The sequence below is a fragment of the Balaenoptera physalus genome (assembly GCF_965194825.1).
Source record: "Balaenoptera physalus genome assembly, chromosome: 16".
In the NCBI taxonomy this organism is placed as follows: Eukaryota; Metazoa; Chordata; class Mammalia; order Artiodactyla; family Balaenopteridae; genus Balaenoptera; species Balaenoptera physalus.
In genome coordinates this window covers 74167392-74184521 of record NC_138898.1, presented here as the reverse complement: position 1 = coordinate 74184521, position 17130 = coordinate 74167392, and the positions used below count along the sequence as shown (strand labels likewise).

Sequence of the window (17130 nt, the reverse complement as noted above, 5' to 3'; positions counted from 1 at the left end):
TATTACAAGATAATGGCTCTAATTCCCTGTGCTATACAATATATCCTTGTTTATTTTATACATAGTAGTTTGTATCTCTTAATTCTATATCCTTGTGTTGTCCCTCCCCCCTTCCCTCTCCCTGCTGGTAACCACTAGTTTGTTTTCTATATCTGTGAGTCTGTTTTGCTACGTATATTCCTTTACTTTTTAGATTCCACATATAAGTGACATCATACAGTATTTGTCTTTCTCTGTCTGACTTATTTCACTAAACATAATATTCTCTAGGTCCATCCACATTGCTGCAGACGGCAGAATTTCATTCTTTTTTATGGCTGAGTAGTATTCCATAATACACACACACATGCCATCTTTATATTCATCCATCTGTTGAGGGACATTGAGGTTGCTTCCCTATTTACTACCATAAATAGTGCTGCTATGAACGTTGGGGTGCACGTATCTTTTCAAATAGGGTTTTCATTTTGGGGGGATATATAGCCAGGAGTAGAATTGCTAGGTCATATGGTAAATCTATTTTTAGTTTCTTGAGGAACCTCCATACTGTTTTCCATAGTGGCTGCACCAATTTACATTCCCACCAACAGTGTATAAAGGTTCCCTTTTCTCCACATCTTTGCCAACATTTGTTATTTGTAGACTTTTTGATGCTAGGCATTCTGACAGGTGTGAGGTGGTATCTCATTGTTGTTTTGATTTACATTTCTCTAATTATTAGCTATGCTGAGCATCTTTTCATGTGCCTGAAAGCCATCTGAATGTCCTCTTTGGAAAAAATGTCTATTCAGGTCTTCTGTCCATTTTTTTAAATACTGAGCTGTATAACCGGTTTATATATTTTGGATATTAACTCTTTGTCAGTCATATCATTTACAAATATTTCCTCCTCTTCTGTAGGTTGGGTTTTGTTTTTCAATGGTTTCCTTTGTTGTGCAAAAGCTTTTAATTTAAATTAGGTCCCATTTGTTTATTTCTGTTTTTATTTCTTTTGTCTCTTTTTTTTCTTAGCAAAAAAATATCGCTATGAATTATGTCAAAGTGTGTTCTACCTATGTTTTTTTCTGGGAGTTTTATGGTTTTGGGTCTTATATTTAGGTCTCTAATCCATTTTGAGTTTATTTTTATATAATATCATTCTTTTACATGTAGCTGTCCAGTTTTCCCAGCACCATTTATCGAAGAGGCTGTCTTTTCTCCAGTGTTCTTGCCCCCTCTGTCATAGATTAATTGACCACAGGGGTGTGGGTTTATTTCTGGGCTCTCTATTATGGTCCATTGATCTTTGTGTCTGTTTTTGTGCCAACACCACACTGTCTTGATTACTGTAGCTTTGTAGTACAGCCTGAAGTCTGAGAGGGTGACTCCTCCAGCTTTGTTCTTTTTTCTCAAGATTGCTTTGGCGATTCAGGGTCTTCTGTGGTTCTATATGAATTTTAGTGTTATTTGTTCTAGTTCTGTGAAGACTGTCATGGGTATTTTGATAGGGATTGCATTAAATCTGTAGATTGCTTTGGGTAGTATGGTCATTAACAATATTAATTCTTCCAATCCAAGAGCACAGAATATCTTTCCATTTCTTTGTATCATCTTCAATTTCCTTCATCAATGTTTTAGTTTTCAGAGTATACGTCTTTCATCTCCTTGGTTAAGTTTATTCCTAGGTATTTATTCTTTTTAAAACATGGGGAAATGCTTGAGAAATAAAGTAAGGTGAAGAAAGGGAAAAAATGTCAAATGGTATAAACACTGAAATGACTACAATTATTTAAAAAGCATTGTCATAGGCTAGAAAATACTATGAAAATAGGGACCTTCTTATTGACTTAGAGCAGGATAACTAACAAAGGTCCATGGACCAGATTGGACTGGCCACCTGTTTTTTGCAGCCTGACAATACAGCCATACGCCTTCATTTATGTGTGTCTACAACGTCTTTCACACTACATGAGAAGAGCAGTGGACTCAGGGCCCCCCAAAGCTATCTGCCCTTTACAGAAAAAGTGTGCTGACCCCTGACTTAGAGGCCTGGGATTATGAACACGTCACATTCATGCTCGGTATTAATCCTACAGGATATGTCAGATAAAGAGTAGGCATTAGACATTATCTACCACTAACGTTTTTGGATTTAGCTTTCTTGATTTCAACCAAGATTCATCCATGAGATGAGTATTCACCATTACACTGAGAAGAGAACTTTGATGGGATGTGTTTAGAAACCTTGAGCACTGGGGGGCAGACCCATAGCCTCACAGATCTGTGGGTTTCTCTTGCAAACACAGCAACTCAGAAATGGCCACTTTACATCATTTCCAGTGAAACTCACATAATAAAGTGTAGCAGTTGCTAACTGAGAGGTCTAGAGGGGTTAGGCAGGTAATTCAAATGAGTGAAGTTGGTTGTGCCTAAGATAATAGGGAGTGTTGGGGACCCAGGTAAATGGGGAAAAAATGCCCATCTCATCCCATCCTGCCCATGATGGACGCTGGCTACTGATCGCCAGCTGGTCACTTCTCTGCTTGGCAAAAATGCAGGCCTGCTGTGGCCAGATCTTTTAACTTTTCTAAGGAAGCTGAAAATCCAGATATTTAGGTAACATTTCCCATATTTAAAAGTTGGCAACTTTTTAAAAACTCATCACATAGAATAAGAGAAATCTGCCAGACAAATTTGTCCCATAGGCTGACAGTTGTCCAAGTCTGCTGAAATTCACAAATGTGCAAGTTTGCAATGATTTCAAGAAGTACACCTGATGGATATTCAAGTCCTTAAACAAGATCTACTTTGAGATTTGAAAGCTCCAAACACTCAAATAAATATCAGCAATCATGTTTAATGAGTGCTTGCCACATGGTAGGTACTGTTGCAAGTGCTTCACATCTATTCCTTTAGGAAGCAAGGACTGTCTTCGCCATCCCCATTTCATAGATGTGGAAACTGAGGCATAGAGAGGTTAATTAAGTCACCAAAGATGGCAACACTAGTAACTGTAGGGACTGGGTTTGAGTCTAGGCAATGTGGGTTCCAGACTTTGGGTTCTTAGTTGCAGCTTTTTACCCTTTAATGTACACACAGGTCATCTGAAGATCTAGTTAAACCCAGTTTCTAGTTCAGGAGGTCTGGGTGAGGCTTGAGATACACTGCTACCAAGCTCCCAGGTGATGCTGCTGGTCCATGAACCACACTTGGAGTAGCAAAGCTCTTAACCACTACAACAGGGGTTCTCAAAGTGTGACTCTTCAGGGCAGCACCACCAGCGTCCCATGGGAGCTCCTTAGACATGACATTCATCAGGTCCCATCCCGGACCTGGAAGTCTGGAGTGGGGTCCAGCAATCTGTGTTCGCCAAGCCCTCCAGATGATTCTGATGCAAATTCAAGTTCTTAGAAATGCCAAGCCTTAGTCCTAGGGCTCCCACAGCCCCATCCTTTTTCAGCATCCCATAGCTTGGCTATGGGAATAGTGAGAGTGCACCTTCCTTCTGTCTTAGAGCTTTGATTCTTGCTTGGACCAGAAGACACAGTAGTGGGTGCCAATGGTTCTGAGTTTATCTATAATTCCTGGAGGCCCCATAAAGAGCAGCACTTCCTTAAACAGAAGCAAGGGCTGTCTCTGTTATACACATTTATCTTCTACTAAGGCCAAGATCAAGTGAGATAAAATTATCCCAGTTTGACTCAAGTCACCTCTTTGATTCCACTACCAATTGTCAAAGGTGACTGCCACTGTCTTCTCCGGACTTGACATCCCTTCTCAGAAGTTCCCCACATCCGGGGTTTTAAGCATTCATAGACTTTGGGAGGTAAGATTGGTGGGAGCTGGGTGTAATTGGGGGAGGAGGTGGTGTCGGGAGAGCACAGACACCGCACAGCTGTTATCTGGAGCACCAGACGTGTTTTGACAGTTTTCGAGATGGTCATTAAATCACACACTGGAGAGATGGTGAAGTGGGTGTCAGTCAGACTGGGGATGGGGCTGGTGCAGCTGGCGAGTAGCAATTGCAGTGACTATGTGATGGGAGTCAGAATGAGAATCATAAATCTTGATTATTCTCTGTCTCAGCTGATTTGATCCAAACGCCTGGGACAGGAACGGAGTTCGCATCTCACTGAAAACTGCAAAAAAACTGATTAAATGTACAAACTGATATAAATAGCCCTCGATCCATGTTAATGTTCAAACTGTCACCACTGCGGAAAAGAGGTTACATTTTGCAAATTGGGGATCTGTTTCGATAAGAAGAGGCATTCTGGATCCTTGAGAGCCAGAGGGACCCACCGCCCTTTCTCTGTGTTTTCATTCTAGTCCCGGAGAACAGCTATCTCTGTGTTGCCAGAATGCTAGCTGCTCTTATAATGAAAGCAATTAGTACAGCCAGCCCTCCCGATTCAGAGTGCCCTCCTGTTAAAATCAGGCACCCTATAGAAAAATGGAAATGCAGAGTCGTTACCATAAAGCAATAATTAAGTAAACCATTCAATTATGGATGAAAAAAGCACTTGGATTAATAAGAATATTGTATGCTTAAGAGCATTAAAATACCAGCGTATTACCATTTCTGCATACATAATGAATGAACTTGGAGACCAGAATGATTAGGATATAAAAATATTAACTGATGGCACCCTTCCTCATAAACCAATGCTGCTGCTTGGGGTCTAGGGGTGGGGGAATGTGTGAATAGCACAGGACCCCTGGACACTCCTATCATTGCTGAGAAGTAGGGATGGAGGGGTGAGATGGAAGGGAGAACAGATGAGAAGGAAAAACTGAGTAGCTGGCAGCTTCCGCTTGCAGGATGCGAACGTGGCTGGAAGAGTCCTCAGCATCCAGATGAGGAAATGAAAGGTAACGGTGGGGCTTCCCTGGTGGCGCAGTGGTCGAGAATCTTCCTGCCAATGCAGGGGACACGGGTTCGAGCCCTGGTCAGGGAAGATCCCACATGCCGCGGAGCAACTAGGCCCGTCAGCCACAGCTACTGAGCCTGCGCGTCTGGAGCCTGTGCTCCGCAACAAGAGAGGCCGCGAGAGTGAGAGGCCCGCGCACCGCGATGAAGAGTAGCCCCCGCTCGCCGCAACTAGAGAAAGCCCTTGAACAGAAACGAAGACCCAACATAGCCAAAAATAAACAAATTAATTAATTAAAAAAAAACTGATAGCTGTTGCATGTTGGAAAGATATTTATTAAAAAAAAAAAAAGGTAACGGTGTGGAGCAGGGGTTGCAAAGTCACATGACCACAGGGGCCAGGCAGGTGACACTAACAGGTGAATCGGGCCAGGTGAAAGGTAATGAGGATGGGGTGACTGTAATGAAAGTCGGCGACTGTTTGCTACTCAGCTCCTGCCATTTTTCTGCCAAGAGGAAGCATGGGCCCAGTGCTGCCAGATCTTCTGATTTTCAAGAGAAGGTAGAAAAGCTAATGTTTGCCTGAAGTTTCCCAAGTAAAACGCTACGTGGGCCACACACAGTGTCGGTGAGGACCAGATATGGCTCCTGGGTCACTAGTTGTGGTCCTTGGTGTAGTGTCAAATGCTTAAACGTACAGGGTCAGGAAATCGTGTCCTTTTCTGACCTTGTCAATAACTGGCTGTATTACCCTAGAAAAATCTCATTGCCTTGCTAGGACTCAGTTTCCTTGTGTGTAAAATAAAGTCTTCTAGATTGTAAGCACTTTGAGGGCAATTATGATGTCTGTTTTGCTCACCTTGATACTCCCAGAGTGCAGCAGCATGCCTGGCATATAGCAGGCACTCAGAAAATGTTTGCTGAATGACTGAATAAGTGAAAGAATGAATGGGCGTCATGCTGTGAGTTCCCACAACCAGTCTCCTGGTTTCTGAACGTCATTTCTGACCAGTCTTATCCCCCCAGCTCTTTCTCCTTCTGGTCAAAATACAAACCCTGACTCCTGACTCTGTCACTTTCTCCACTTATACTATATTTTATCCACTTTCCCACACCTGCTCATTCATCTGTGAAATCTTAAAGTGGCCCCATTGTTCTGGGTTAGGTCCTATGCTGGGCACTGGACACAGAGAGATAAAACAGTGTTACTAGCCCTGCTCTCAAATAGCATCCAGTCTAGAGAGCTCGAATATCAAGTCAGCATCAAAACAAAACGCAAGGGGATCAACTCTCCAAGGTAGATGTGTGCAAGGCTCCATTTTGGTTTACCTTTTAACCCAGCCATCGAACTCACCTAGAATCCTACCTTAGAAAATAGATTCTAGGACTCTGGTGCTGCTACCTGGCTTCTGAAAATTTGTGTCAGAAGTTCCTTTCTGCTCTTTCCTGACACTTCTTCTCAGCATAATCCTGACTGTCCCAAATCTCCCCTTAGTACCATCTCTGGGGGCTGCTTTCCTTCCAAATGGCTATTTTTTTCTTTTTTTTAAAAAGGGCTAGACAGGTCTCTTATATGTATAAGGAAACTTGATAGAACTGGCATCATTTGCCAAAAATAGATAGGAAGCACAAATAGATCAGAAACAGAAACAAAGCACACTTTAAAATTTCATGTAGATGTTGCTGCTAAAGGGTCCAAGTCTAAGACCCACTCTCCTTTTATAAAAAATGAGGTAAGCTAATGATAGAGGGAGAACAAAGATACGTTAGCCCCATACTGAGACACTTTCCTCCTTGGCCTAAAGAGACAAAAGAGAAGTAAAATGTGAGTAACTTCCCAATGACGTGATTCAATATTATTTAATGCCCTGTCCATGTAGCCTCTAAAGTGATCTAGTATATACCAGTGGTACTTACACCTGTGAATTACTCTGACTCTAGAGCATGTCTGGGTGGACAGAATTAGATATTTGGGCCCTGCTCTGACAACCACACTTGCAGGAAGATTCCTAGATACTCTCATCATAAAAATAGCCTCATCAGAGCCCTCCTGTTTGCAGGAGCAAGACATCATGTGAGAGGGTAAAATCTGTTTGCTCACATTTATTCTGTGCAATCCATGTGTGTATAGGCTCATTTCTGGATTTACTTTACCCCAGGGTTTCTCAATCCCATTGAAACTGAGCAGGTCACTGTGGGGCTCCCAGGTACACAAATCCTTTCTGTGTCCTCGTTTCTTGTTTGTAGGAAACAGGCTTCTTTCAGCCTCCCAGACCTTCCCTAGGTTCCTGAGGGCAGATTGATGGTTGCTAATCAGGGAAGGGAGGGAATGCAGAAACAAAGGAGAAGCAGTCAAGAACAATAGTGCAGTGATGGGGCGGAGTCCTGGTTCCTCCTCAAGGAATATACATAACGGTATCTTTGAGTTTTTCTGCAGGTACTAAGACCCCAACCAAGGTGGAGGATGGCAACTTCAGGCTGATCACCAAATTCCTGGAACACCACCCTGTTACCTTACCACCAACCAGTGAGAAGAAAGTCTGCATACAGTGGAAGATGATGAAGACTCTGACCCCCCTCCCCAAATGATTCTCCCTTTAAAAACTTTCATGGTCCAGCAGAATCTTTGGAGTTGGTTTTTGGACATGAGTCCACCTTCTCCCCAGGTTGCCAGCCTCCTGAAAAAAAGCAACTTTTCCTTTCCAACCAACACCTGTCTCTTGAGTATTGGCTTCCAAGCAGCAAGCAGTGATGCGGTTACCTGAGTTTGGTAACAGCATCACTACTGACTCGGGGGCCAGATAACTCTGTGGTGGAGAGAGATGGCTGTCTTGCACATTACAGAATATTTAACAGCATTCTGGGCTCATCCATTAGATTCCTCCCTCCCCAGTTGTGACAACTCAAAAATGTCTCTATTCCTGGCTAAATGTCTCTAGGTAGGGGTTATAGTCACCCCTAGTTGAGGAGTACTGGTTTAACTTAAACCTAAAAAATTAGAGAGACAATCTGTGGAGTAAGGAGTTTGGCCTCCAAAGAGAGGTCTGACTTTTGTCCTCACTCCTGGGAAGTAACCTCTAAACCCTAGGAATTTCCCTCAGGAGGATCATCTTTGTTATTCATTCTGGGCCACACCTGATAGTTTATGCTAACTTGGTGACACATGGTGGGCCCTTAGATAGTCTGTGTTAACCAAATGACTCAGGGTGGGGGCTGGCCACACCACCACAGAGACCAACCACGTGATGAGAAGCTCTGAGTCACACAGTATCCTGACCTCTAAGGAGGGGAGGAGGGCTGGAGATCGAGTTCAACCATGTGAGCAATAATTCAATCAGGCATACTTAAGTAATGGAGCCCCAATAAAAACTCTGGACACCAAAGCCAGGTAAGCTTCCTGGATTGTCAGTAGGATAAGGCATCTCTAAGGATGACAGAAGCTCTGTGTCTGGAACCCTTACCCTCTGCCACCCACCTGAGTCTGCCCTACAGATCTCTTTTTTTGGCTGGTTCTGAGGTGTATCATTTGCTATAATAAAATATAATTGTAAGTATAGCACTTTCCTGAGTACTAGTGAATTATCACATCTGAGGGGAGGCATGGGAACCCCTAAATTCGTAGCCAGCTGGTCTGAAGTGGGATGGCCCTGAGGACCTCCAAACTTACGGCTAGAGTCAGAAACCTTGGGCAAACTTGACATCTAGACGACTATATCCTTAACCTCCAGTTTGACTAATTCCGAGTACAAGTGTAACAGGGTCACATATTTTTCATCATCAATTTTGTCTTAAAAATCTTTTCTCCAGCAGTTTATCATTGCTCCTTGTGGGGAAGGGCTGTGCTCCATAGCTCCAGTTCACCATTAATAACCAGGAGGAATTTCCAAGATGTTGAGTCACAGGGTGTGGTGGATAATGGCTCAGATCTCTAAATCATGAGCATAAACCCTAAGTCTATCCCTTTGTTTGTAATGGTGGTCAAGTCACTTCACCTCTTGAGACTTGCTGTCCTTGCATGTAAAATAGTGATGATAGAGCTTTCACTCATTCATTCATGAAGTATTCATGGAGTGTCCACGATGTGACAGGAACTGATTTAGCCCCAGGGATATAGTATCAAACAAGACAAAAATCCCTGCTCTCGTGGAGTGCACTTTCCAGTAGGAGAGATGGACAACAAACAAATACCTCTACGTGATGAGAAGCACCACAAAGGAAAATAAAGCAGGGTAAGGAAAGAGAAAGTAATAGTAAGAGTGGATACTTCTTTCAGTAGAATCCTTTAACACCTCTCTGAGAATCCTTTAACACCTTGTGCAAAGGCCCTGAGGTAGGCACAAATTTGGCATATTTGAACTATAGAAAAACTTGGCTATTGAGGAACAAATAAAATAAAGCCTACAAAATTAATGAGCTTAGCGCCCGGCTCTTAAATGAAAGTGTAAGCATCCGTTAGGTGATTCTGCATAAATGCACACTGAATGTTGCTGGAAAACATCCCCGGGAATAAAAATGGTTGAATTCGATTGTGTGCTTACCATATATTTTATATGAATTAACATATTTGATCCTCACAACACCCTCTTGAGGTCGATAACGTTGTCTTCACCATTTTTACGGCTGAGGACATTGAGGCCAGAGTCTTAAGGAAATTGCCGAAATTCATGCAGCTTGTAAGTGGCAAAACCAGGAATAGGAACTGGCAGTCATCTCTTGAGTACCCGGCCCCTAACCACTCAGCTGTCCTGCACATTTTAACAACAGCTCTAATCCAAGATCTGGTCTCCTTTTTCTGACCTCTCAAAACACACTTGGACCTTTCCTGTGAATTGATCATCTGATATATTTATTCAATAAGCATTTATCAAACACCTGCTAAATTGCCGGCCCTTGAACAGGCACTGAGAATATAAAGAATGTGGCCCGGCCCCTATACATGCTGGAGGGTGGGCGTAGAGACAAGTGCAAAATAATAATGCACTATTTCAAGCCTTGAAATGGCATTTCAGTGCCTCATGTGTCTTCCGCTTGTCTTCCCAACAACAATATGTCAACAGAGGTTGTGTTGTATGAAATTTATTGCTAGTGTATCTGGACATTTTCATAAACAATGGGGAAAATATTACTGGCTTCTGAGAAACAGAAAATTACAGTAGTAGAATTACAAATTTCAAGAAATCTTCAATTATGCTTAGAAGAGACTTTGCTAACCAGGTTTTCTCAGCTGCCCAAATCTTGATTTTTCTCCTTTGATCTTCCCTCTTTATTCGAAAATTTGGCTCATTGGGTGAGATACAAAGCTTCCCTTCCTTTTTGCTACTGTTGCATATTAGTTCTTCTCTCCCTGGTCCTCAAGCTCATACATTTGACAGGAGTCCTTTCCCCACGGGCCACATGAGAGGAGGTTAAGACATTAATCTCTGTCTCCTTGTTTTATGGTCAAATAGGATTGTCTGCAAACCACACCCTGCTGGCTTATCTACTGAGACATTAGGCCCTGTTGCCTTGTTTGATTAATTCTTGAGACTGATTTGGAATTTGTACCTATCTCCTTCACAATCATCAGAGAGACATCAATTGATTATTCAGGTGTAGAATCTATTCTGTTCTCCAACTTTACAGCCCTCTCAATCTCTTCCAGAAATTGCAAGGGCTGTTTGGCCCTGGTGTGGCTTTCATTCATCTTGGCTTGAGTAATACATGGGGAAAGAAGCCTAGAATCTGGAGACCTTGTCACCTCATTTCTGTAACTTAGATCTCCACCTCATATATCCCTGATAATGTTTGTAATAGATTAGTAAAACATGGATTTTGCTTCCCTTTCTATTATTCTCTCCACATTGTCTCCATTCCAACTGCGCTTCCTGCGTGCGCACACACACACACACACACACACACACACACACACATGCATGCACACACACACACACTCCTGTTGCCAGATTGTGATTGGCAGTCCACCAGCCAAACCCAGCCAGAAGTCATGTTTTACTCTTCCTGTTCATGTATTTTAAACAGTTAAATTGGAATGCTTTCAAGTCATACTGGGGCTCTCCAGTAATGGTGGGTACTAGAGACCCCATCAATCTTTATTCTCCGGTTTCATTTATGTATCTCACCTGCCTGGTGACTGGAGGAATCTGAATTTGCAATCTCTGTCTCTAGCCACACAAAACTACTTCCAATTTCCTAACCATGCCACACTGTGTCTTCACTTGATGCCACTACACATGCTGCTATTCATGCTTGGACCCTTTTTCCTTCCCTAGCCAGGACTAAAAGCTGAGAACGTGGTATGGGTAGGGCACTATGATAAGCGTTCAGAATGAAAGAGGGACTGTTGGCATCCCATCTTATAGAAGAGGAAATTCAGGCTTCTGGAGATTAGGATAATTGTGTAATATCATACAGCTAATAAATAGTAAATCCCAGAATAGAAATCAGACCATCGGGCCTTCCCTGGTGGTGCAGTGGTTGAGAATCTGCCTGCCAATGCAGGGGACGCGGGTTGGAGCCCTGGTCCGGGAGGATCCCACATGCCACGGAGCAGCTGGGCCCGTGTGCCACAACTACTGAGCCTGCGTTCTAGAGCCTGCGGGCCACAACTACTGAGCCCACGTGCCACAATCACTGAAGCCCGCACGCCTGGAGCCCATGCTCCGCAAAGGGAGAGGCTGCCGCAGTGAGAGGCCCGTGCACCGCGGCAGAGAGTGGCCCCTGCTCGCCGCAGCTGGAGAGGACCCGTACACAGCAACGAAGACCCAACGCTGCCATAAACAAACAAACAAACAAACAAACAAACAAATAAACAAATAAAAAGAAATCAGACCATCAGCTCCCCAAATACACCTTCTTTTCCAATAAGTTATCTCAGTCATTCTGCCTTATTCTTCAACACTCAATTCAGATAAATCCCTCCTCTGGGAAGACTTTTTTGAGTTCCCACGGGCAGAATTAGTTACTCCCTCTTAAGCATCCCCACAGGATTATACGAGTCTTTGTGACGTTATCACACTTTGTTGCATTTATTTGATTCCATGTAAATATCCCACTGGACCAGTATTTCTCAGTTGAAAATGACAAACGTCCCAGAGTATATCCTGCAGGTTCCCAGGTTTTCCTTGAACCTCAATTTAAAAGCCCTACCCTAGCAAACATAAATATGTTTAAAAACTACAGATTTCACCTTGTAAAGCCATTTAGACTATAAAAATATTGAAAACTCCTGCCCATACTAGTCTATGCCCCTCTTGAAGGCAGGGGCCATGTCTTATTCATTTTTAGATTGTTATTGCTCAGCCTCGCACCTGGCCCAGAATGCAGCTTCTGAAAATGTTAGTTGCATAAATGAATGCATGATAATGTGGGCTTCCTAAGAAGACAGGAGCCACAGCTCATGCTGTTAGGATCAATTAAGCTAAAATGGAAAGCTGAATTTGCAGAGCTAATTCCCCAAGTTCAGTGGCTGCAGTTTATACCAGTCTCATAGCTGAGACAGTTGGACTTTTTTTTTTTTTTGGCCATATCTGCATTCTTCTTGCAACATAGAAAGGCACTTCCCAGTCCCAATGACATTTGGCAAGAGTGTGTGACTTACTTTAGCCAATACAATGTGATTAGAAGTGAAATACGTTGCTTCTGGGTGGAAGGCTGTAAGAGCTGGTGAACCATCTGTCATTTTCCTTCATCTGCAACATTCCAGATGGCAGGGGTTGCAATGTGCTTACACACCTGAACAAGGATGCCACGGGGCAGAGGCTGGAGCCGACTGCAATGGACATGAAGCATGGCTGAATGGGAAAGGCCCCTTTGCAGTGTTAAGCCACTGATATTTTTTGATTGTTACTGCAGCAAAACTACTTATTCACTTAACAAACATTTACTGAGCACCTAATATGTTCCAGGCTCTAGGCTAGGAGCTGAGGATAGAATGGTGCAAACTCAGATACGGTCTTTTTTTTTTTTTAACTTTTTATTTTATATTGGAGTATAGTTGATTAACAACGTTGTGTTAGTTTCAGGTGTACAGCAAAGTGATTCAGTTATACATATACATGTTATCTATTCTTTTTCAAATTCTTTTCCCATTTAGGTTGTTATATGCAGCCTTTAATCTCATAGAAGTCAGAGTCTATTGGGAAAGACAAATATTTATTAAGGAAAGACATACATTTAAATATACAACGTGACAGATATTTTGAGATGAGGAACATGAAATAAAATTTCGCTATGAAATAAACTCACAGAATCAGCTGATCAGAAGTGACTTCCCCCAAGGAATTCACAGTTGAGCAGAGCTCTGAAGGAAGAAAAAGAGTGACTAGGTAAAGGCTTTGGAGGATGGGAGAAGAACATGTGAGGCAGGGAGCATGTGCAAAGAGCCCAGGACAGGACCCCATGAGTTTAAGGAACTGAATGAAGGTCAGTGATGCACCAGTAAAACCAGCTTGGGACTTCCCCACCTTCTGTGACGATCAGACAAGATGGAAGCACTGGCATTCTATCCATGGGTGCAGCTAAGTGAGACAGTGCATATGAAATTACTTAGGACCTGGAAGGTACTAGAACTTAGTAGGTACTTCACAGATGCCAGTTGACTCTGACTCTGTGGCATGTACCAAATTCCTGACTTCCTGCTTGCTTCTTCTTTTCTTTTCCTTTTATTTTTTCTGTCTTTTTTTTTTTTTTTTCAACAGAGACCCTATATCTAACTGCCTTGGGTCCTAAAAGTTTACATCCTTGGAGGGAAAAGAGAGAAAAACAGTGTGGTGAATCAGTTTCCCTGGATATTGCTTCATAAACCCCAATTTCCACTCATAGTTCATGAAAACAAAGTGTGAGGTCCCTGAAGGACATGGTCATGTGATGGATAGAAGCTCTGGTCTTCACTGCCTGAAAGTGCAAATTAGAAAGAGAGGAAATGGCCTGGTATTGTGAGCCTGCACACCTTGTGAGCGGCACCCCGGAGGATTTGAAAAAATGGGACAGGGGAGCAACATTTTATTAAGTTCTAGGGTGCTTTTGGATACTGTCCCTTCTACTTCCCCAACATCCCTGAATTGTACCTGGAAACATTCCCATTTTGCAGATGTGTGCAGAGCCTACAGCAGACAACAGATAAGGAAACTGAGACACACAGAAGTCCCAAAGCTGGTAACTAGTCAAGCTAAGATCTGAATCCAGTTCCATCAGATCCAGAATCTTCCCGAGGCTAACAAAGAAGCTTCAGGTTGTGCAAAATTGAAAGCAGGAGTTATAAAAGCAAATACCTCCCGGGGCCTGTGCAGGGCAAATGAGGGGAGAAGCAGCCTGGAAGAAGCAGAGAGGGGGCCTGGCGAGCATATGCTTTTTTGAAAAGGGGCAGCTACTAACCGGCCACGACTGGTAATTGCCATGTGGCACTGAGGACAGATCTCCCCATATTTCAAGAGAATCCTCAAATGCAAATAATAATGTAAAATCTCTGAGCTGTTAAAATGCTAGCATCTAAGATAGATAGATAGATAGATAGATAGATGGATAGATAGATAGACAGACAGACAGACAGATACCCAGTCTCTGCAGGAACCAAAGCTGTACTGAAGCCTCATTTAACCCCGTGGTTCTCAATCAGGTGTGATTTTGGCTCCCAGGAGACATTTGTCAATGTCTGGAGACACTTTGAGTTGTCACAACCGGGGGCAAGGAAAGCTACTCTATTCTGGTGGATAGAGGCAAGGGATGCTTGGAAATATCCTACCATTCATAAGGCAGCCCCCCATCCAAAGAATTATCCAGCCCCAAGTGGCCATAGTGACAAAGTTGAGAAATCCTCATTTAACCCGTGGTCCCTCAAGCTCTGATCTCTGATTTAAAGGTTTCTTTACCCAGTTAAGTCTTCTCCGGGTTTCATCATCCCTCACAGCTATCCTACGGCAGGGATGGCATGATATTTACTTGCTTTTCATTTGGTTTGCCTTGTTCCAGACCCAGGCTAATTCTTACTAATGCTGAAGGTCTTGAGTTACACTTGCAAATCCAGCTTAATGTTCAAGTGTATAAGAAACAGAAGCAATTCAACTCCAGTCAATAATGTAAACAAAGCCTGGTTTAGATAAACCCCATTACCAGACCTGAAGTGGCCCAGGGCACCTCTGCTACTGCTGATTAGCATAAATGCTAAACACAAACCAATTAACACACTCTAAGGCTGCTTATCTCCTGTCACTTAGCGCAGAAATAAAAGCCCAACGCTAAATACACATATTGATTTGGCCATTAAATCTAGCATCACTCAAAATAAAACTCATTATATTATTGAGTAACAACAAAGTCACCTTAGTTTTCAGGATGGGCTGTATTATTAAGAAATTTCACTTTTCCACTGTTCCACCGATTTCCCAAACCACCCTGAGCACTTCCTCCCAGCGTGGGTCTTAACCAGCTCCAGGACAAACCTAGAAAGTAGTTTTGCATTCCCCTTAACATGATCTTTGCTTTTAGCCCTAAAAATGTCCATTCAGAAGGGAATCCTTTTTCTTTAAAATGTTATTTCAGCATAGACAAGGGAATTTTATGCTTGAAAGAAAGGACATTAAAGGGGAAGACGAACTGGGATATTAAACAACAAATACAAAAACCACAGGCGTTATAATAAAAATGGGCTAACTTTGAACATAAACCACAGGCACTGATCCGATTCTTATGGGCAAAAAAAACTGCAGAAATATCTTCCTTGTTTAGGTGTAAACAACAGACCAAGGCATCTGAAAAAAATGTAATCACGAAATCACTCTGAATAGGCATTTTAATTTATTCTGCATCAGGTGCCACATGCCATATCCTATATTCTATTGTTTTGGCAGCCATCACATTTTACCAAAATGAGTTAAATCTCCTCAGTGGGAAACCAAGCCCCAGTGAATGCTTTGTCTTATTGACCTTCATATCCCATACGCTAGTTTGGCGTGTTTGCATGTAGAGGACACTATTCCATACGGGTAACACAGAGACATTGGCCATGAGCTGTCTCAAGAAATGCCTGCTTCTAGAAGTGCCCATAGAAGTTAAGTGTCTACTTCTTGGGTTGTGTTTTCCCACAGATTTCATTTGTGGACTCTTTTACCTTAATTTCTGATTGACAGGATTGGACACATGATCTTAGCCCTTGTAAATATCTCTCTACCAAATGCTGTCCTTAGCACAGCATCCTTGTAAAGTACTTAATAACCAGTGTTATTTATCAGCTGCTCTTAACACATGACTCTGGTGTGTGACAGATCAATGGTAGAGAAAGAAGTGTACTTACAGCTCAGGGAAGTACACATGATTCATAGTATCTCCTATTTATCCAACACAGCTTACTGATAGAAACTTGTTATACTAAAGAAACTTATCTGTCAGGATGGCAAGAAGCCCTGTCTTTAAAAAAACAAAACAAAAAAACCTTCTGTGGGGACTCAGGATTACAAGATGGAGTGAATGTGTGCATTTATCTCCTTTCCCTCCAGAAAGATCATCAGAATGTTAGTAAATACATGTTAAACTCTAATTTCTAGGTTTGTTAAACATGTAGAGAAATACATATGGACAAAAAGAACTGGACTGGGACAAAAGTAGATGAGGAAACTGACTTGGCAGGATGGAAAAAAACTGGAACTAAGCACCCACACTGACAGGCATCAAAAAGAAGCAAAAAAACGTGTTCCAAAGAAGCATGGAAGGCCCAGAGCTTGGAGGTTCCAGGCAGAAGGGGTGGGCACAGGGCATGGAGCTACATACAGTGTTGTCAGTTGAAAGTCTACTCATCCTACATTGCACTGCCAGGCAACTCCTTCACCTCACTCCAAAACCCCTGTCCAAGGTCAAGCTGAAAATACCTCCAACACAAAAGAAACGGAAACAAACACAGTCTGTGACTTCAGAAGGGGGACACAATCAGTGCAGTTCATCCCACTGTCCACAGCGATCCGTTCGGGAATGGCCATACTACCTAGTTGTTCCAGTGAAAGTCACCCTTGGAACTTCTGCTGGAAATGTTAAGCAAAAGACACATTCCTCCTGCTGGGATTGCTAAACTGGTAGCATCCGAGCCTGCAGTTTCTGGTGGTCATCTTTCCCCAGCGGAAAAACTGCCTGAGAATAAAGTCAATAGGGAAGCTGGTCCAAAAAATGAGAGAGGCGGATTCATGATGGGCTTTGTTTGAGCACCAGGATCCAGCCATACTTGAAGCCAATTATCCCTGGATAAAATCAGCAAACACTCAGTGAGCAACTATTATGTGTCAGCCCCGCTTCTAAGA

At 42.7% G+C, this 17130-nt stretch overlaps 1 protein-coding gene across 5 annotated transcripts in view; it reads right to left on the bottom strand.

The window, feature by feature from the left end:
* HS3ST4 (heparan sulfate-glucosamine 3-sulfotransferase 4) overlaps positions 1-17130 on the bottom strand; it is a gene marked incomplete at its 5' end in the record, with an annotated part of 575045 nt that overhangs the window by 96202 nt on the left and 461713 nt on the right. The gene's annotated exons all lie outside the window — the stretch shown is intronic.